The 22,495-nt window shown below is 41.6% G+C and overlaps 1 long non-coding RNA gene across 1 annotated transcript; it reads right to left on the reverse strand.

Moving 5' to 3' along the window:
• Positions 1 to 8,195: 8,195 nt before the first annotated feature.
• On the reverse strand, positions 8,196 to 13,748 carry LOC115134725 (uncharacterized). Its single transcript, XR_003864364.2, has 3 exons — positions 13,354 to 13,748; positions 10,596 to 10,714; positions 8,196 to 10,296 (listed from the first exon to the last, which is right to left on the reverse strand). It is a non-coding gene; the product is annotated as an uncharacterized LOC115134725 (long non-coding RNA).
• Between the last annotated feature and the right edge of the window lie 8,747 nt (positions 13,749 to 22,495).

Genomic DNA, 22,495 nt, shown 5'->3' on the forward strand with positions numbered 1-22,495 from the left:
TAAATGGGTGACAACCACAATTAGTGAAATATATACCTTCCTGGTATACCTTCCTGGTGACAGTTCTTCTCATGGGGATAGTAAAGAAGAACCCCCTAAGAGAATACTGGAGCACAGATCCTATGTTTGCAACTCCCTTCTTGCCACTCTCTTCTCCCAAGACCACCTTCTAGTTCTGCTGCAATGCCTGCATTTCGTCAACAATGCTACTGCCACTCAGAAAACGACCAAGTTGTATAAGAATATATTTTTCCATCCGATTGCTCTCAACGGCAGCATAGTTCACTGCCAACTAACAGGTGAGATAATTACTGAACAAGGTATTTTTGTAATTGGATGTACAGTTCACATACAAATCCATTATGCAATTATAGTGACAATATCTCACCCACCTACCCACTGCCTCATCATTCTCTAACTTTCCCCATCCTCCCCACTCCCTCATAGGTAAAGTCATTTTCTACCAAAAGTATAGAGAAAACATCATGAGAGAGCTGCTGGAGGAGCACCACACCACTCGGTGCCCATCCACTGGGGGTCGCCCTGCTGCGGACAATCCCCTATACCTCCCTGCACGGCATTTTCCCTGCAAAGTTCCTCAAACTGCTGCTCAAGGTAGTCACACACAGAGGCGCTGTAATGTCTGCCTGTCTGGCACCAGGAGAAGTAAGCAGAGAAAGTTGACAAAGTACATGTGTTTGAGGAGTATCATATGCTCAATAAATATTGAGCACATGCGCAGAAATTAGTGACTGACTGACCTGACAGGTGACTTGACAGGTGACCTGCCATGATTCTATGCCTTTAGAGGTGGGGTGGACATGCAGTTGTTGTTCAGTCACTTCATGATTATTAAATATGGGTTATGCATATTCAGTTTTTTTCCCTCTAGTAAAACAAGTTGTTGTTGAACCAACCACCAATGCTGCAATAAAATAGACTACTATTACATATTGGCCTGTGTTTTCTTGCTGTGTTGTCATCCAGTAAAACTGTTAAGGAGTGTACGCTAGCATACAAAAGATGTCCTCAATCTCCAGCTCCAAAGATGTCCAGCTAAAGTTCTAGTTATGATATTGGCAAATACTGTTTGTGGTTTCTAAAAGTACAGAATACAGAGGAATTATTCATTAGAAAACAATATTAGAATATAGAAATAAAACAATATTTCAAAGAAATAACATAACAAACACTGCTATAAAAATAGCATATTGCATTGACAAAATCACAAATTTGAGTTATAACAGTAAGAAACTAAATTTTGAGCTCCCACGCAGGGTAGAATAGAGCTACGCTGAATAGATCAAATAAACAAACCATGGCCAGATTTTTTTATTTTAGGCAAGTCATTTAACAAATTATTCGTGGGCCGGGTTCTGCTTGGTGAGGAGTGTTCGATTGGGCCTTCATATTTCGGATGACTTTCTCCTTCGTTCTCTGGTGTAAGTCTCTGATAGTTCATAAGATGTCACACTGTTCTTCTTAGTTGTCTGTTTACTTAATTTGTAATTAATGAATTTTGTTTTACCCCCCTTTTCTCCCCAATTTCGTGGTATCCAATTGTTAGTAGCTACTACCTTGTCTCATCGCTACAACTCCCGCACGGGCTCGGGAGAGACGAAGGTTGAAAGTCATGTGTCCTCCGATACACAACCCAACCAAGCCACACTGCTTCTTAACACAGCGCACATCCAACCCGGAAGCCAGCCGCAACAATGTGTCGGAGGAAACACCGTGCACCTGGCAACCTTGTTTAGCATGCACTGCGCCCGCCCCGCCACAGGAGTCGCTAGTGCGCGATGAGACAAGGATATCCCTACCGGCCAAACCCTCCCTAGCCCAGACGACACTATGCCAATTGTGCGTCGCCCCACGGACCTCCCGGTCGCGGCCGGTTACGACAGAGCCCGGGCGCAAACCCAGAGTCTCTTGTGGCACAGCTAGTGCTGCGATGCGACAGATCCACCAATAACGGGAGGTCTTCCTCGGGCTGCAGTACAGCGCCCTTAACCACTGCGCCACCCGGGAGGCCCAGTCGTCTGTTTACTTGCACTTGTTCTGGAAGAGTGGTCTCCTGAGGACGGCTAATCAGCCGTGTTGATGATACCAGAGTGGCGATGAAAGCCGTGTAGGACACGATGATTTGAAGAGAATAAACGGATCGTCCTACTTAAATTCACCTTCTTAGATACAGCTACTCAACCGTACCACTGATTATTAAGAGGTTCCTTTGTCTTCTTTAACCTCATGTTGCATTTCTGGGTTGTGACTAATTGTAGACCTCAGCTGCAGCTTGTGGTCATTCTAGTGTCGTGACGTAGCTATCATTAATGTGATGACTGCTATTTATCAAGTAATTACCTACTGAGTTTAATTATTACTCAATTAAATTAATCATGTAACAACTAACTCATTAGGAATTTGGGGAACCACGGGAATCATTCTTTAACGAGTTACTATCTTCCGACTTTAACTCGAAAGATATTATAAATATCTCTTACATCGGTAATATTAAATTATTAATTATTACCTCTTCAGTCTCATTCTGAACGTCGTTGACTTCGTAAATCTGCACGAACCCTAACCTAAGTGATGAATCAGCGATACAAAAAGTTGATTAATTATTTATTTACTAACTAATTAAATAATCACGCAGAAATACATAAACACACACACGGTATAGGTTATTGATTACTAACGTAATGCAATGAAAACAGTCCCTAGTGGACTAACCCGATATGATGGCTTGCTACACAATGGAAAGGGGGTGGGGAAAGATAAAGATCGGGTGAGACAAAGAGAGTGGACTTGTCGTACATACATTTGGCAACTACGCTCATCGTAAACATGAATATTTGGCACCCTAATAACCGCTCATTCGAATTAGAAAAGCAACATATATTTACACGTAGACATCTTTCTCTGTCGTCTCTCTGTTGAAACCACTCGCTCCGTCTATTGCGACTAAGTCTCTGGTTGTCCACCAGAGGTCACAATGTCCTTCTTAGTTGTATTCTTCTTTGTCTTGGAGTGTTCGTTAGAATGGATATATCAGAGGTGTACCACCCGGTGGTGAGAGGGATATGTTCTTCCCTCCTGTCTTTGCTCAATTGTCCTAGACTACTCCACAATACCAAGCTGCAGACTGAGAATGTTTGGTCTTCCCCCTCTTCTCTCGTAAAGTGTTTCAGAGGGTTTTACCATTTCCTGGTCTTTTAATTATATTAATTTCACCATGTGGACCATAACCTCATGTTAGAAAAAGAAACATCGGCATCGAGTAATTGTCTCTGGCCCCCTCCCAGTTAGGGGGAGTGATGAGCTCTACAGCAGAGTCTCACAGCTCAATTGCTGGTTGAAAACTGTTTTCTGCCCCTCCCAAAAGATAGAATTTGTAGATAATTGGCCCTCTTTCTGGACCAAGCCTGACCTGCTGAGGAGTGACGGACTCCATCTGGAGGGGTGCTCTCATCTTATCTACCAACATAGACAGGGCTCTAACTCCTCTAGCTCCACAATGAAATAGGGTGCAGTCCAGGCAGCAGGCTGTTAGCCAGCCTGCCAGCATAGTGGAGTCTGCCACTAGCACAGTCAGTGTAGTCAGCTCAGCTATCACCATTGAGACCGTGTCTGTGCCTCGACCTAGGTTGGGCAAAACTAAACATGGCGGTGTTCACCTTAGCAATCTCACAAGGATAAAGACCTCCTCCATTCCTGTCATTATTGAAAGAGATCATGATACCTCACATCTCAAAATAGGGCTACTTAACGTGCATTGTTTGCTGTTTGGGGTTTTAGGCTGGGTTTCTGTACAGCACTTTGACATATCAGCTGATGTACGAAGGGCTATATAAATAAATTTGATTTGATTTGATTTGATTAATGTTAGATCCCTTACTTCAAAGGCAATTATAGTCAATGAACTAATCACTGATCATAATCTTGATGTGATTGGCCTGACTGAAACATGGCTTAAGCCTGATAAATTTACTGTGTTAAATGAGGCCTCACCTCCTGGCTACACTGGTGACCATATCCCCCATGTATCCCGCAAAGGCGGAGGTGTTGCTAACATTTACGACAGCAAATTTCAATTTACCAAAAAAATTATGTTTTCGTCTTTTGAGCTTCTAGTCATGAAATCTATGCAGCCTACTCAATCACTTTTTATAGCTACTGTTTACAGGCCTCCTGGGCCATATACAGCGCTCCTCATTGAGTTCCCTGAATTCAACTTGGACCTTGTAGTCATAGTAGATAATATTCTAATCTTTGGTGACTTTAATATTAACATGGAAAAGTCCACAGACCCACTCCAAAAGGCTTTAGGAGCCATCATCGACTCAGTGGGTTTTGTCCAACATGTCTCTGTCACAGTCATACTCTGGACCTAGTTTTGTCCCATGGAATAAATGTTGTGGATCTTAATGTTTTTCCTCATAATCCTGGACTATCGGACCACCATTTTATTACGTTTGCAATTGCAACAAATAATCTGCTCAGACCCCAACCAAGGAACATCAAAAGTCGTGCTATAAATTCACAGACAACACAAAGATTCCTTGATCTCCTTCCAGATTCCCTCTTTCTACCCATGGACGCCAGAGGACAAAAAACAGTTAACCACCTAACTGAGGAACTCAATTTAACCTTGCGCAATACCCTAGATGCAGTTGCACCCCTAAAAACTAAAAACATTTCTCAAAAGAAACTAGCTCCCTGGTACACAGAAAATACCTGAGCTCTGAAGCAAGCTTCCAGAAAATTGGAACGGAAATGGCGCCACACCAAACTGGAAGTCTTCCGACTAGTTGGAAAGAGTACCGAAGAGCCCTTACTGCTGCTCGATCATCCTATTTTTCTAACTTAATTGAGGAAAATAAGAACAATCCGAAATTCCTTTTTGATACTGTCGCCAAGCTAACTAAAAAGCAGCATTCCCCAAGAGAGAATAGCTTTCACTTCAGCAGTGATACATTCGTGAACTTCTTTGAGGAAAAGATCATAATTACTAGAAAGAAAATTACGTACTCCTCTTTAAATCTGCGTATTCCTTCAAAGCTCAGTTGTCCTGAGTCTGCACAACTCTGCCAAGACCTAGGATCAAGAGAGACGCTCAAGTGTTTTAGTACTATATCTCTTGACACAATGATGAAAATAATCATGGCCTCTAAACCTTCAAGCTGCATACTGGACCCTATTCCAACTAAACTACTGAAAGAGCTGCTTCCTGTGCTTGGCCCTCCTATGTTGAACATAATAAACGGCTCTCTATCCACCGGATGCGTACCAAACTCACTAAAAGTGGCAGTAATAAAGCCTCTCTTGAAAAAGCCAAACCTTGACCCAGAAAATATAAAAAACTATCGGCCTATGTCGAATCTTCCATTCCTCTCAAAATTTTTAGAAAAGGCTGTTGCGCAGCAACTCACTGCCTTCCTGAAGACAAACAATGTATACGAAATGCTTCAGTCTGGTTTTAGACCCCATCATAGCACTGAGACTGCACTTGTGAAGGTGGTAAATTACCTTTAAATGGCATCAGACCCAGGCTTTGCATCTGTCCTCGTGCTCCTAGACCTTAGTGCTGCTTTTGATACCATTGATCACCACATTATTTTGGAGAGATTGGAAACCCAAATTGGTCTACAAGTTCTGGCCTGGTTTAGATCTTATCTGTCGGAAAGATATCAGTTTGTCTCTGTGAATGGTTTGTCCTCTGACAAATCAACTGTAAATTTCGGTGTTCCTCAAGGTTCCGTTTTAGGACCACTATTGTTTTCACTATATATTTTATCGCTGCGTTATGCTAATGCATTTGAGGCTATGATTACGCTCCCTGATGTGGGTTTGCTAGTCGCAAAAGTTTAATGAAGTTTTATGTTAAAAACATCGTAAAGATTGATTCCATACTTTGTTTGGCATGTTTCTACGGGCTGTAACGGACCTTTTTGAACTTTTCGTCCGATGTTCGGCGCTACCTGAACGCGCCTTTGGATTTGTTTACCAAACGCCCTAACAAAAGAAGATATTTGGACATAACTGATGGACATTATCGAACAAATCAAACATTTATGGTGGAACTGGGATTCCTGGGAGTGCATTCTGATGAAGATCATCAAAGGTAAGTGAATATTTAAAATGCCATTTCTGAGTAATGTTGACAACCCAATATGGCGGGTATCTTTTTGGCTGCTTTGTTGCCTAAAGGCTGAACTCAGATTATTGCATGGTTTGCTTTCTCCGTAAAAAAAAATTGAAATCTGAAACAGAGGTTGCATTAAGGAGAAGTTTATCTAAAGTTCCATGTATAATAGTCGTATCTTTATCAATGTTTATTATGAGTATTTCTGTAATTTGATGTGGCTCTGCACAATCACCGCAAGTTTAAGAACTACTGAACGTAATGCGCCAAAGTAAACTCAGATTTTTTTATATAAATATGAACTTTATCAAACAAAACATATATAGTGTAACATTTTATTTATTTATTTTTTATTTTACCTTTATTTAACTTCTTGCGACTAGGTGGCGCTATAAAAATTTTGCGATGAGCAACAATATATTTTGTCACGAAAATATGCTCGACTATGCATATAATTGACTGCTTTGGAAAGAAAACACTCTGACATTTCCAAAACTGCAAAGATATTGTCTGTGAGTGCAACAGAACTGATGTTACAGGCGAAACCCAGATACAAATCCAATCAGGAAGTGCCGCATTTTTTTAAACCGCCTCACGCCAACGACTCCTTATATGGCTGTGGAGGAGCTAGGAGTCAGCTTACGCTTTCCACGTTTCCCCAAGGTGTCTGCAGCATTGTGACGTATTTGTAGGCATATCATTGGAAGATTGATCATAAGAGACTACATCTACCAGGTGGTGTCCTCCGTTGCAATTATTGCGTAATCTCCAGCTGCAGTATTTTTCCGTTTGCCTCTGATGAGAAACCATCCGCCACGAATTGCTCCCACCCACAAGGTGTATAAACAACAACAATACATAACAATATAATAAGATAATAGATACAAAACAAAAATGTGAAGAACATAAATCAACTCTAATTAGAACATGTAGGACAGTTTGCAAGTGTGTGTCCATGGACTTTACTGATGTATTTCTCACATGTGCAGTATATAGTATTTGTTTTACAGTTATTCTTTGGCAGGCATTATTGGCATCTCCTCCTCTTGCCTGTCCCAGCTGCAGCCTCCGGTGGATCAGGACAAGATACAGCCCCCTGAACAGCTTTCACAAGCGCTGCAGTGGTTGCTGTGCGGGGGAGGCGCTCCCTTCCTTGAATGTGTGGGGTTACAAGTGCCTTTCCCAGCTGCTCCAAGAACACCCTCCTCTTGTTCCGCTTATCAGGCATCCAGGTAGGGTTGATCTTGTTCCATATCACAAAGGCATTGTATGAGGACACATCAATGATGTTATGGAAGATGACCAGGGGCCAGCAGGCAGTAATCCTCCTGCAGCTCTAAGTTCCAATCACCTTGTCCAGGTTTTCCACGCCTCCTTTGTTGTGGTTGTAGTCCAGGATGATGGCTGGCTTCCTGCCCTCACGTATACTGATCTCAGCCATTTTGTGCAGTGTGCTTGGGGGGGACCACATTCGTGTTCCTCTTTGGGAGGTAAGAAACTAGAGTGGTGGTCGGGTGAAGGCAAACTTTGATGAGAAGGCCTCTCTCCCCCTTGTTGAGAGGAGTGCATAGCCTCTGATTGCATTCCCCAATTGTAAACAATGCTTTCAATACATTTTTATTATGTCTGAAATTGTTTTTATTTTGTCTAAAATGTTTTTTATTTTGTCTGTGAACTTGAGTCATGTGGGGTAGTTGAGGGGAGATGCTGCACATGCACAATATTTTAGTTTTGTCTGAGTTCAGTCAGTATCACACAATCTCAATTTATCATTGTGTGTGTGTGTGTGTGTGTGTGTGTGTGTGTGTGTGTGTGTGTGTGTGTGTGTGTGTGTGTGTGTGTGTGTGGTGTGTAAATGATTTTATAACTGCCAGGTCAAAAATTACCCTAAGACAATCTTTGTACCATGGTGGTGTACAGCTTTCATGGAAATATGAATAACTTTTCTAATGTTGGGGTTGCTAGGAAAAATCCTCAAATTTCAAATTGAAAAAAATATCATTTAGGGGGCTTTCTCTGCTGTTAAACATAGTCACAAAACAGGCCACCCCCAAATGAATTCTTAACTCAAATGCTTTATAAAAGGGGGCGTTTACATCATGTTGACACGCTCTCTGGGTTCCCTGGGGCGTGGCTAGTTACGAGGCAAGGTTTCACAATTTAATATGATCTCGTTAGAGAACTAAAATCACAATCTTATTGTCAACAAAACATTCTCTTCATCCTATATATTTTCCATGCAACGTAAAGTATGTAAACATGATATACACGGTATGAAAACTCTTCAAGTTACAAAGTTTTCATTACAACGTCTTCATGCTACTTTCACAAAATAGACATTAATTGTTTAATAAAATTAAGATGTTGAAATATGTTGTTCCAGTGTCCATTGTTTGATGTTGTAGTTTTTGGCCAGCAAACTCTTCATAAGGCACACAGACATTCCAATCACCCAAACTAGACCCCAAAAGGAATTGTCAGCTGCCTATGGTTTATAAAAACTCCACATCCATCCCTCCCCCCTCTGTGGGAGATATAACTCTGTAGAACTGATCCACTGCAATCTGATCTTTTGGATCATCATAGGAGAGTCATGACAATAGCCTTTATTGATAGAGATGGATGTGATATTGCACAGCAGTAAGCAGGTTTATTTCTCCTTCATGAATAGTTGTTTTTATTTCAATATGGAAGGGAAACCAGATACTGGTGTTTGTATATACTGTTTTTGGTTGAATAAAAGGTATTCTTATACTTAATTTTTGTGTAACATTAGTTGCAGTTCATTTAATTGAGGGATGTCAGGGGGCATAGAATGTTCCACCATGATGAAAGGTGGCCATGACTGAAAAAGTTTGAGATGCATTGATCTAGCTAATGATTAGCACAAATACAGATGGGCAACCCGATGCTTCAGCCTATTTAGTTATAGCTACTAAACTAAATCAGTTAGGAACATTTTTTGGAGGGGAAAATTATATTTGAATGGTGCCACCATACATTTTGGAGTAGAAAAGTCACCAGGGCTGCGTTCAGTTCGAAAAAATGTAATGCAAGGTTAAATGAAATGGAAACAGTGCTGTTGAATGACCAGTTGAAAAATGGGGAGGGGTGGGTTGTGGGTTCAAAATGTATCACTGCGCTTCAAGTACGCCACTCATTGCTTCAAGCCACACCCCGCCACACCCACCAAATGGAGCAAACGTAAGCTACCTCAAAGTCTGTTCAAGAATGTTGAAAAGTGTTTTGGGGAAATGTGTTGTTCAGTACAAGACATTATACAATGTAGAAACGTTCAATCGAACTGAACAGATCCAGAACTGACTTTCACACAGTGGTTCTGCATAAAATTGTCAGGCGTGGTTACTTTCTGAACTGACCAACAGTTTCAAGTAATACAGAAATTGTTATTTCAGTTGTGGTTGGGATATACTGACCAAATTATAAGGAACGCTTTGGATATATTTTCCCTTACAAATTCCCCAGAAACAACTATATTTATAGCTATTCTTATAGTTTTGTCCTCTATATGGTAGCAATCTGAATCAGTTTTGGGTTGCTGATATCTTCCTTGCTCATATTTTTGCGGAATCTCCTAGGTTTCTCTAATTCTCTTTGTTTTCTTTGTGGAAATAGTTGTTAATATGAAAGCAAAAAGCGTAAACTACTTATATATTTTGTGTTGCTTTGCAGTACTTTTGATTGAAATTGAACTTTTGTGTTATCTGCTTCAAGTTACTAAGAGCCTCTCGGAGGGAATCTGTGGGAAGGGAAATTATGTGTCAATAGTTCACAGATACGATGCCAATAACCAACCAGCTTAAACTACTGACAGTCACTGTGCTGTTAACCTCCACTTTAACCGATATTGATTGCAATCATAGTGGAGACTCCTCGCTGAGTGGCACTTGACATCCCTATGTACAGCTGTAATTCTTCAGATGGCAGAATCCCATCTACTGTCAACAGAATGTGTAATTCACAGAGGGAGACAACAAACCACTCAGGGCTCAGCCTTTCTCCTCCCCGACAGCATTAACACTTCTCTGCTCCTCGCTGGTCAGCCACTCCAAATGTGCCACTCCAGAGTAGAGTAGAGTGTGTGTGTGTTAGTCTTGGCCTCGTGAGGAATCAGAGGAGTTGCAGAGAGACTGTAAAGAGAAAATAGCAGTGTAACACACAAACACTCCCACACCCTCCCACTCACTTGTTCTCTTGGTACCAATCTGTCCTTCTCACTCTCTCTCTTAAATGTGTGCTGTGCTCTCAACTTAAATGGAGTGACATGTCAACACCTCGCCTCTCCTATTGTGAGTACTCAGAGCCTGAGATCTCAGAAAAGGAGGCCACAGAAAAAAACCATTTCAAAAGTAAACAACTTACACAACATATAAAATAACATATAACCTAGCAATGCATTACACATGGTGTGAAAACAGAGGAGTCTTACATGGTTTACGGTATAGCCAAAGTGCTGTTGATGCTGATATTGGTTTTGTGCAGAGTGATACCATGATGGGAGTCAGACCCAGTGCCATCAAACTGCCTTGCTGCACTGCAGCTGTTTTCCTGTGGGAGAAATGCATTGCATTCGGGAATTTGAATATTATTTGTATTAAAATAATCAAATACAGAGCATAATGGATGTGTAACAAATGCCAGGAAGAAAAAAATCTCTCAATGAATAGAGTACAGGGGTAAGCGTCACCCCGCTCCTCCGCTCTCTCCACTGGCTTCCAGTTGAAGCTCGCATCCGCTACAAGACCATGGTGCTTGCCTACGGAGCTGTGAGGGGAACGGCACCTCAGTACCTCCAGGCTCTGATCAGGCCCTACACCCAAACAAGGGCACTGCGTTCATCCACCTCTGGCCTGCTCGCCTCCCTACCACTGAGGAAGTACAGTTCCCGCGCAGCCCAGTCAAAACTGTTCGCTGCTCTGGCCCCCCAATGGTGGAACAAACTCCCTCACGACGCCAGGACAGCGGAGTCAATCACCACCTTCCGGAGACACCTGAAACCCCACCTCTTTCAGGAATACCTAGGATAGGATAAAGTAATCCTTCTCACCCCCTTAAAAGATTTAGATGCACTATTGTAAAGTGGCTGTTCCACTGGATGTCTTAAGGTGAACGCACCAATTTGTAAGTCGCTCTGGATAAGAGCGTCTGCTAAATGACTTAAATGTAATGTAAATGTAAGCGCAATAATATCTAAACCAAGCTCAATTTGTATTTATCTCTCAGTATTCCAGGTGCTATATACTGTATATATAAACTCCCAGTAATTTATTGGGTAAAACAACAACTATTTTGGGTTATACCTGGAACCAAAAGGGGTTCTTCAAATTGTTCTCCTATGGGGACAGCCAGAGAACCCTTTTTTTGCAGCCTTAGATATTGTTGACCATATATTACCCATGTAGGTACTGGACATCAGCTGAATCTGGTAATGAACAGTGGCTTTTGAGCAAGTAGATGAGACTAAACCTCTTGGTGTTATATTATACTGAACAAAAATATAAACGCAACATGCAACAATTTCAAAGATTTTACTGAGTTACAATTCATATAAGCAAATCAGAAATAAATTCATTTGGCCCTAATCTATGGATTTTATATGACTGGAAATACAAATATGCATCTGTCAAAAGGTCAGGGGCATGGATCAGATAAACCAGACAGTATCTAGTGTGACCACCATTTGCCTCATGCAGCGTGACACATCTCCTTCTCATAGAGTTGATAAGGTTGTTGATTGTGTAATGTTGTCCCACTCCTCTTCAATGGCTGTGTGAAGTTTCTGGATATTGGAACATGCTGTCGTTTACGTCGATTCAGAGCATCCCAAACATGCTCAATGGCTGACATGTCTGGTGACTATGCAGGCCATGGAATAACTGGGATATTTTCAGCTTCCAGGAATTGTGTACAGATCCTTGTGACATGGGGACATGCATTATAATGCTGAAATATGAGGTGATGGTGATGATGAGGTGATGATATGAGGTGATGATGAATGGCACGACAATGGGCTTGATGATCTCGTCACAGTATTTCTGTGCATTCAAATTGCCAAAGATAAAATGTAATTGTGTTTGGTGTCCATAGCTTATGCCTTCCCATACCATAACCAAACCATGGGGCACTCTGTTCACAACGTTGACATCAGCAAACCGCTTGCCCACATGACGCCATACACGTGGTCTGCGAGGCCGGTTGGACGTACTGAAAAATTCTCTAACGTGATGTTGAGGCGGATTATGGTGGAGACATTAACATTAAATTCTAATGTAACAGTCCTGGTGGATATTCCTGCAGTCAGCATGCCAATTGCATGCTCCCTCAAAACTTGACACATATGTGTTGTGTGACAAAACTGCACATTTTAGAGTGGCCTTTTATTGTCCCCAGCACAATGTGTACCTGTGTAATGATCATGTTTTTTAATCAGCTTCTTGATATGCCAAACCTGTCTGGTGGATGAATTACCTTTGCAAATAAGAAATGCCCACTAACAGCGATGTAATCAAATTTGTGCTCAACATTTGAGAGAAATAAGCTTTTTGTACGTATGGAACATTTGTGGGACCTTTTATTTCAGCTCATGGAACATGGGTCCAAGACATGTTGCGTTTATATTTTTGTTCAGTGTAGATTGTAAACTGTGTAAACATGGTCAAAGCATTTTGATTATGTTGTTGTAAAGATGGGGAGAGGTCCATCTGTTATAAAGATATGTTCTGTTTTCACATGCAAACAAACAAGTCCTACTGGCTCTGCTTTTGTCGCATCTTGACTATTGCCCAGTTGTACGTTCAGATGAAGCAAAAACGTACCTATAAAAGCTGCAGCTGACCCAGAACCGAGCAGCACGTCTGGCCATCAAATGTACATGAATTGCCAATTTCAATAACATGCACGTATGTCTCTCTTGGTTCGGAGTGGAGGAGAGATTGACTGAATCACTGCTGGTCTTTGTAAGAAGTATTGACATGCTGACAGTACCGAATAGACTGTTCAGACACTTACCACAGCTCAAAACCCCATACATACCCCACAAGATACGCAATCAAGGGTCTCTTCACAGTCCCCAAGTCCAGAACAGAGGCTGGGAGACACACAGTACTGTATAGAGCAATGACTACATGGAATTCTCTTCCACCTCAGGTAACTCAGGCAAGCAATAAAATCAGTTTTAAAAACCATACCTCAAGTCCATTAGTGTTCTGTATTTTGTCCTATGTTTTGTGTGGATGCCAGGAAGAATAGCTGCTGCTTCTTTAACAGCTAATGGGGATCCGAATAAAAAAAAAACATAAATCTCTCTCCCTCTGTCTCATTCCCTCTCTCCTCTCCTCCAGCCACAGAGACTGTGGCTCTGCTGATTGTGGCTCAGAGAACAGCGTGAAATGCAGCCGCTGTCTATGTGTGAGGGAGCTGACAGGATTTACGAGCGTGGAGAATGGAAATAAGAAGTGCCATTGGATGTGCCCGGTCTCCGTCCTGGAAGACTGATTGGTGTCTCCCGTCTGCCTCTGATTAGCGTGCCAGCCCAATTTCAAAATTTCCACGTCTATTTACTCTCCATCTTCATTTACATGGATCCATTAGGCCATTTTCTTCCTCCGTGTCTCAAACAGCCATGCTTATAAACATGCAGATTCACATTGACATGAGGACCAGGAAACCTGATTTGAGCTAGTCATAGCCTTGCAGTGATAGACATATGGTTAAGACTATGAATTTTTCAGCCAAGCTCTTTTCATTGAATGGTGATATTGAGTAAACATGATTAACCCTTTGACGCGTACAATCACTTATTTGTGATCATTGTTGAGTGGTCCCTGCAGCGTACGATCACAAACATGTGATTGGAACAGTAGCGACAGAACGTATGATGCAATAAATGCGTCTAAACATCATTGTTCTCTGAAAAGAGTCTCAACAATGTTTTGTACTGATGGGAAATAAAGGTCTTCACAACTTTATTCCTCAATTTCACCTTTTATTGTAAAAGATGGGATACACAGCTAAACCCATTCCATAAACCAGTCTAAATAACAGGCTGAGCTGTCAAAAAAACAAAACATAAGTTAGCGACCTAACAGCTAGACTAGTTTACAATGTACCACATCTCTGGTGAGCACAAGGGAGAAATGTAATATTGTTTTGAAAATAGATGGGTGTCAGCTAAGCTAAGAGAAGGTAAATTGTTTATGACGCCAGCAATGTTTGTTTATGTTTGACTTGGAGAAAACTCCCTAATCCCAGAAGGCCATTCGCTATAAAACGCAAATAAACAAAGTGAAAGATGGCTACGTTCATTGCCTGAAAAATATGAACTTAGTTTAGCCACTTTTCAGCATATTACAAATCGTTGATGTACTTGTTACAGAGTATACAAGAACAGGAGCACATGACTTGACAAGTCATTTACCTTATTTGACAAATCACAAAGCAAATGAAAGGTTTTCACCTCACAGATCATCACACCAAATGCAAGCCTACTGCCTAGCCTAACCATAGCGTGAAAGCTAAACAGGGATGAAACCGTTGTGGGGGGGTTAATTGAATTTGTGGGGGGGGGGGGGTTCAAGTCCATGAAGGGGTGTCATATTACTATGATGGAGGATTTATCAATAAATGGGGGCAAACAAAAAATAAGTTTATACGCTAAATAAAAAATTCAACTGCCCGAAATGGAGGTCTGAGCTGGCAACCCTGAAGTACCAAAGTTACAATCTGATGGCATGTTCAAAACAACTGGGAACAGGGAAATCTCAGAATTCAGTGCGTTCAAGACAACTGGAAAAATAGTTTTGAATTCGAACTCGGGAGCTCTGGTCTCCTTCTAGAGCTCCAACTTTCCTACCTGAAGATCATTGATGTCATAATTTGATCTAGTATTTTTAAGAGTTCACAGTTGTCTTGAAACCACCATAAGTCAGTCGAGTGAACTGTCCCTTGCTATAACAGCTTTGGTCTGACAGACGCTTAAATGACAACCAGAATGCATTGTATGATGTCCACAAACATGGCGCCAAACATATCTGGCAAATAGCTTATCATTAGCTCATCATAATCAGTACAACATTCAAAAAAGTATTTTACACACATCATGTGTCCATTACAATCTATGCAAGAATCGGAATGCATTATTCATGACCAGTACTTGAAAACATGTGAATAAAACAAATACATTATGATCCATACATACATACATTCGAGTATGGGCTGACGAAGTAGCAAGTGTCTTCACTGATATTTTCAACCTCTCCCTTTCCGAGTCTGTAATACCAACATGTTTTAACCTCTCTAGGCTAGATGGGAGGCTACCGTCCCACCTGACCATCATCCAATGAAAGTGCAAGGCGCCAAATTCAAACTACAGAATTGTAAATATTTAACATTCTTGAAAATACACATGCAATATGTCACAATAAAGCTTAACTCCTTGTTAATCCAGCCACGGTGTCAGATTTAAAAAAAGATTTAAGGCGAAAGCAAACCATGCGAGCACCCCATCAAACAAACACAGACAATCATATTTCATTCCTCAGGGCGCGACACAAAACTCAGAAATAACTATATAATTCATGCCTTACCTTTGAAGAGCTTCTTCTGTTGGCACTCCAATATGTCCCATAAACATCACAAATGGTCCTTTTGTTCGATTAATTCCGTCATTATATCTCAAAAATGTCAATTTTTTGGGCATGTTTGATGCAGAAAAACACCAGTTCCAACTCGCGCAACATGACTAAAAAATATCTAATAAGTTACCTGTAATCTTTGTCCAAACATTTCAAACAACATTCCTAATACAACTTTAGGTATTTTTTTACGTAAATAATCGATAAAATTTAAGACGGGACATACTGCGCTCAATAGCGGATAAAAACATAGTGGAGCGAGCTTTCAGGTCGAGCTCCCCAACCACAACAGTACACTAGACTCGACCCTCGTTCTGAACAGTCCTACTTCTTAATTTCCTAAAGGAAAAACATCAACCAATTTCTAAATACTGTTGACATCCAGTGGAAGTGATAGGAACTGCAAGCAAATGCCTTAGAATTCTAGATCCACATAGAAACCTCATTGAAAAGAGAGTGACCTCAAAGAAAATTATTCCTGGATAGTTTGTCCTCGGGGTTTCGCCTGCCAAATAAGAACTGTTATACTCACAGACATCATTCAAACAGTTTTAGAAACTTCAGAGTGTTGTCTATCCTAATATACTAATACTGTGCATATCAAGCATCTGGGCCTGAGTAGCAGGCAGTTTACTTTGGGAACACTTCTCATTCAGATGTGAAAATACCACCCCCTAGCCTAGGGAGGTTAAGCAGACCACATTGTGCCTGTACCCAAGAACACTAAGGTAACCTGCCTAAATGACTACCGACCCGTAGCACTCACATCTGTAGCTATGAAGTGCTTTGAAAGGCTGGTCATGGCTCACATCAACACCATCATCCCAGCAACTCTAGATCCACTCCAATTTGCATACTGCCCCAACAGATCCACAGATGATGAAGTCTCTATTGCACTCGACTCTGACCTTTCCCACCTTGACAAAAGGAACACCTATGTGAGAATGCTATTCATTGACTACAGCTCAGTGTTCAACACCATAGTGCCCTTAAAGCTCATCAATAAGCTAAGGACCCTGGAACTAAACACCTCCGTCTGCAACTGGATCCTGGACTTCCTGACAGGCCGCCCCCAGGTGCTAAGGGTAGGTAACAACACAGTGGCCCTTAGGGGTGCGTGCTCAGCCCCCTGCTGTACTCCCTGTTCACTCATGACTGCACAGCCAGGCACGACTACAACACCATCATTCAATTTGCCAATGACACAACAGTGGTAGGCCTGATCAACGACAGCAACGAGACAGCCTATAGGGAGGTCAAAGACCTGGTCGTGTGGTGCCAGGACAACAACCTCTCCCTCAAAGTGATCAAGACAAAGATGATTTTGGACAACAGGAAAAATAGGACCGAGCACGCCCCCATTCTCATCGACGGGGATGCAGTGGAGCAGGTTGAGAGTTCCTTGGTGTCCACATCACCAACAAACGAACATGGTCCAAGCACTCCATGACAGTAATGAAGCGAACACAACAAAACCTATTCCCCCTCAGGAGACTGAAAAGATTTGTCATGGGTCCTCAGATCCTCAAAAGGTTTTACAGCTGCAGGAGAGCATCCTGACGGGCTGCATCACTGCCCAGTATGGCAACTGCTCAGCCTCCGACCGCATGGCACTGCATAGGTTAGTGCGAACGGCCCAGTACACCACTAGGGCCAAGCTTCCTGCCATCCAGGACCTCTATACCAGGCGGTGTCAGAGGAAGGCCATAAAAACGGTCAAAGAGTCCAGCCACCCTCGTCATAGAATGTTCTCTCTGCTACCACACTGCAAGCAGTACCGGAGCACCAAGTCTAGTTCCAAGAGGCTTCTAAAAAGCTTCTACCCCGAAGCAATAAGACTCCTGAACATCTAGTCAAATGGCTACACACACACACACACACACACACACACACACACACACACACACACACACACACACACACACACACACACACACACCACACACCACACACACACACGCACACACACTGTTGTTATCTATGCATTGTCACTTTTTTGGACTCTGTACCGGCGCCCCCCTCTATTGTTATTTTATTTTTTAATGCTGCTCTTTAATTACTTGTTACTTTAATCTCTTATTCTTATCCAGATTTTTTGAAACTGCACTGTTGGTTAGGGGCTCGTAAGTAAGCATTTCACTGTACGGTCTACACCTGTTGTATTCTGCACATGTGATTAATAAAATTTGATTTACATATGGTGTGCTACAGCAGAAACGATAACACAATATACAGAAAATAAGCCACTTACTTTGATAGGAACGCACACATGTCCAAAGTCACATTTGTAAGGAAAACAGCCATGAAGGCAATGCAGGCGCCAGCCAGAAAACGTTTGCGCAAGGCCTGTTCTGCCTAGAGATGCACAATGTCTTCATACTTGATCTGGGAAATCACTAGGGAATTGCTTGGGCTCTCGTTGAAGAGGAAAGTTTGTTGAAGAGAAAAGTTTGTCCAGCTCACTAAAGCCTCAAACATAAATTGTCTGCAACAGTGAAGTGGGTTTCTTCTTATGTGAATTAATTCAAAATGTTGTTAGAAAGTAAAACTTGTTGGAAAATAATTTGAAATTGACCAGTTGAAATATAGCCTATAGATAATTAACAGGCAGCCTGCCTTGGTTTGAGGGCACATGGATAACTGTCCAGTTGAAACATAGCCTATAGATAATTAACGGGCAGCCTGCCTTGGTTTGAGGGCACATGGGTAACTGTCCAGTTGCGTAACAATCACATTTTGGAAGAGTGAGAACATTCTGACATCACGCACATAAAAAAACTCACACAGGGGTGATGGTTAGAGATATATTGGAACTCACACATGAGAAGATTAAATGAATTGCATGAATGAACCATGATAATGTAATGAACATAGTTTCAAGTCAATGTGAAGACTGTATCATAGGCCTGATTAAACTAAAACCAGATACCGGGTTTCCGGTTTTATTAACAGTGTGAAGCAAAAACACACACAATGGTGAGGTAAGTGTGGAGAGGATTTACTTCCACATGTATTGTTGACCCTTTTCTGTCACTAGTCCAATGCTTTCCCTGGTGTCCTTGGCTCAGGTTCAATGGGAATATAGGTAAAGTGTGTGTTTGTGTGTGTGTGTGACATGCAAAACAACATCAAGAATGGTGCTCCTAGGTACAGAAATGGGAAGTCTGCTCTAAATTCCTTCCATGAATTGTAGGCTACTGTATCCAGATACTGTAGTAGAAAATCGGTTCAAATATGACACAATGAAGAACTTTGAATTCAATTATAGACTTTTAATGCAAGAGTATAGCAAGCCGGAGTGCTCCGCGAAAACACACCCCTTTTCCAGAGCCCTGGCTCCAGTATTTATCCACTTATTGCATATGAGCCCATCCCACATGCAAAATGAGTTTACATTCCAATCCGTGCATCCTGCTTGTTCGGCTCAATAACGCCCATACCTGCTTTCCGTCAGATTATAATGATGACAAGACCCTTGCTGTTCCTGCACTTAGCTAAATGCATTCTTTTGTTTGTGTATTATCTAGGATCAGCAGACTATGTGTCTCCTAAGTTTCTAGCGTGTCCAGCTATACTAAAAATACTATACATTCCTCTATTTTACAGCCCTATGTTTTAGCTCTCCTAAAAATATGCAAACTATGTCTATTGGTCATCAGTTAGTCATTTGACTGACCCACTCCTTTGTATATCCCTCTGGCATTGGTATGTCCAGCTATCCTGGCAGCTATGTCACCTTTCCTTCATGTAGTCTGTTTTTAGTGTTCAGCTATTCTATACATCTTATGCATTTGTCTATGTGTTATATTTGCACCCACAATACAGACAGGACACTTCAAAAGCACCACTGGAACAATCCAGCCTGGAGGCAGCCATCAGCTGTCAAACAGCCTGCACACTCCCCCTCTTCCTCCCATGACAGCCCCAACCCCAGCCACCTCTGTAGCAGTCAGAGATCATTTCCTGGACAGGAGCGAGAAGGCAATGGTTCAAGTAGGGGAGAAACACAACATTGATGTTCTCTAGAGTACAGACCTCAGAAGGTATTTTTCACAGAATTAAATGTGAATTTTAACACCCACTCTTCAAAATCTTTCTGTTTTGTTTTTGATGTGGCCCTGATGGATACCCCTCAGGATATCTTATCAGCACTCAAAACAGCCCCTTTCCCATAGATTATATATATGAAAACAGGGAGATAAAAGTCATAAAACAAAGAGAAAAAGGTTTCTCACTCACGTAAGAGCTTTGGGGGGTTGAAATCGCTTGAAACAATCTCGTCTTATCTTTCTCTGACAGCCAAGGAACTGTCTGCTTATAATTTACGTGTCCTTCGTTTTTTTCTCATTTTTTGCGAAACACGTTTTGTACTCGTCTGCTTAGACTGACACTTGATTTCCCTAAAGCGACAACAAGATATTATTCAGGCACGCATGACGGTTTCAGGTAACAAAACAATTTCTGTGGTGTTAAGGTAGGAGGAGTGGCTGAGAGAGCCAGAGTATGAGCTGCCTCAGAGGGATCCTACTCAAGTGGCTTTAGCAGGATGAATCCGGCCTTGTACAGTCACCACATGTTTCTCAGTGTCAACACTTGACAGGAAATCCCAGAGAAACACAACAAACAACAAGTGAAGAGAAACCTGTAGGGGATCTTCTTATTGGCATAACATCATGGACAATATTCCTTTGATGGTCACATTAGCATTCTGTTGTGCTTCTGGGTGATGTAATAATGCTGTCTAGCATGCTAGTTTGTTTGGTTATGGTTTCCCCTATATGCCAGATATTTTTCATGTTCCTGAAACAGAATATAATGGCAAAGAGAGGGGTCACTGATCAGAATCTTGAGTAGTCAATATGAGGAATAACACAAGTGAAAATTACATGAAGGGTTTCCCTACACTGAAAACAGCATCACTGCAACAATGTTTGTGCTGCCCATATCCTGACACAACTACAGGCATTAAAAACTGAAGCATAAAGTAAGCTCTTTGAACTAGTATTTTATTCCAACATATATTTCATTGTGCAATTCTAATATAAAACTAACTACAGTGTCAGTCGATGAAGCTAGGAGAGCACGATTAATGTTTTTTGTGTGAAAATGTTTAAATAACCTAGGTGGACCCCCACTTTAAATCAGGAAGACCACCGACCTTACATAACACGGAATGATTAGCTAGAGTAGCCCAATGCCCAGGTCCCTACTTAAAGTGACTATTCAAGTTCTTCTCTTTCTAAGGGAATGATGAGGGGAAAGTTTATTCTCGTAGCCACATTGCCTAGTAGTGGCAGCAGGTATATGACACTTGACTCTTCTTAAATCTTGACTTAACTTTAACTTTACTTTGTAAAATGTAGAATTGTCATGGGAGGTACAACCAAAGCCATGGTATTTTGTGTTCTGCTTTACATTCGCTGTATACTGAAAAATAGTATGTTTTTTCAGTTTTAATTTCTCTCAACATCTGTAAACATTGTGTTACATGTTTTCTTCCATTATGACAACTGTATTTCCTAAGACCTTATATTCACTTACCAGTACTCAAGCCATGGCAATTTGCAAAGGACGGTACAATCCCACAATGGATAGTGAAGCTCTGTCATCTGATGCCTGATGGTTGATGGGCTGTGGGTCACCCTGATTTGCACGGCAGATAGGATGGCCCTGGAGAGAGCACTGTGCTAATTAGCTGGGTGGTTAGCTTCAGGGTCAACTGCAGGTCATGGGGGAGCCCAGTGCTGACTACTGTACTACAGTGTTGAAGCCAGTTTCAGATGCCTTTACACTGTTGTGCATGGACATTATGGGACTATTGATTAGCTGCATGAGAGACTGGACCCTTTTTTGCTGGAGTGCTTTTGAGGGGGTTGATAAGTTTGATGATGTTTCAAATCAGGATAGGGTAGTGATCACCTGTGATAATGATTCAATATCAGTGCTCTTATCTTAAATCAAATAGCTTACAACATATACAGTGCCTTCAGACCCCTTTACCTTTTACCACATTTTGTTAAGTTACAGCCTTATTCAAAAATTGATTAAATAAAAAACAATTCCTCAGCAGTCTACATACAATACCCCATAATGACAAAGCGAAAACAGGTTTTTAGAAAAGGTTTAAAAAAATAAAAAACTGAAACATCTTATTTGCATAACTATTCAGACCCTTTGCTATGAGACTCCAAATTGAGCTCAGGTACATCCTGTTTCCATCTGTGGTACATTAAATTGATTGGACATGATATGGGAAGGCACACACCCGTCTATATAAGGTCCGACAGTTGACAGTGAATGTCAAAGCAAAAACTTCAGGTAGTAGGAATTATCTGTAGAGCTCCGAGACAGGATTGTGTTGAGGCACAGATCTGGGGAAGGGTACCAAAACATTTCTGCAGCATTGAAAGTCCCCACAGTTGATTCTTGAATGGAAGAAGTTTGGAACCACCAAGACACATCCTAGAGTTTTCCATCCGGCCAAACTGAGCAATCGGGGGTGAAGGGCCTTTGTCAGGGAGGTGACCAAGAACCCGATGGTCACGCTGACAGAGCTCTAGAGATCCTCTGTGGAGATGGAAGAACCTTCCAGACGGACAACCATATCTGCAGCACTACACCAATCAGGACTTTATGGTAGTGGCCAGCCTGCTTGGAGTTTGCCAAAACGCACCTAAAGACAAGATTCTCTGGTCTG

The sequence above is a fragment of the Oncorhynchus nerka genome, linkage group LG9a (assembly GCF_034236695.1).
Source record: "Oncorhynchus nerka isolate Pitt River linkage group LG9a, Oner_Uvic_2.0, whole genome shotgun sequence".
Taxonomy (NCBI): domain Eukaryota; kingdom Metazoa; phylum Chordata; class Actinopteri; order Salmoniformes; family Salmonidae; genus Oncorhynchus; species Oncorhynchus nerka.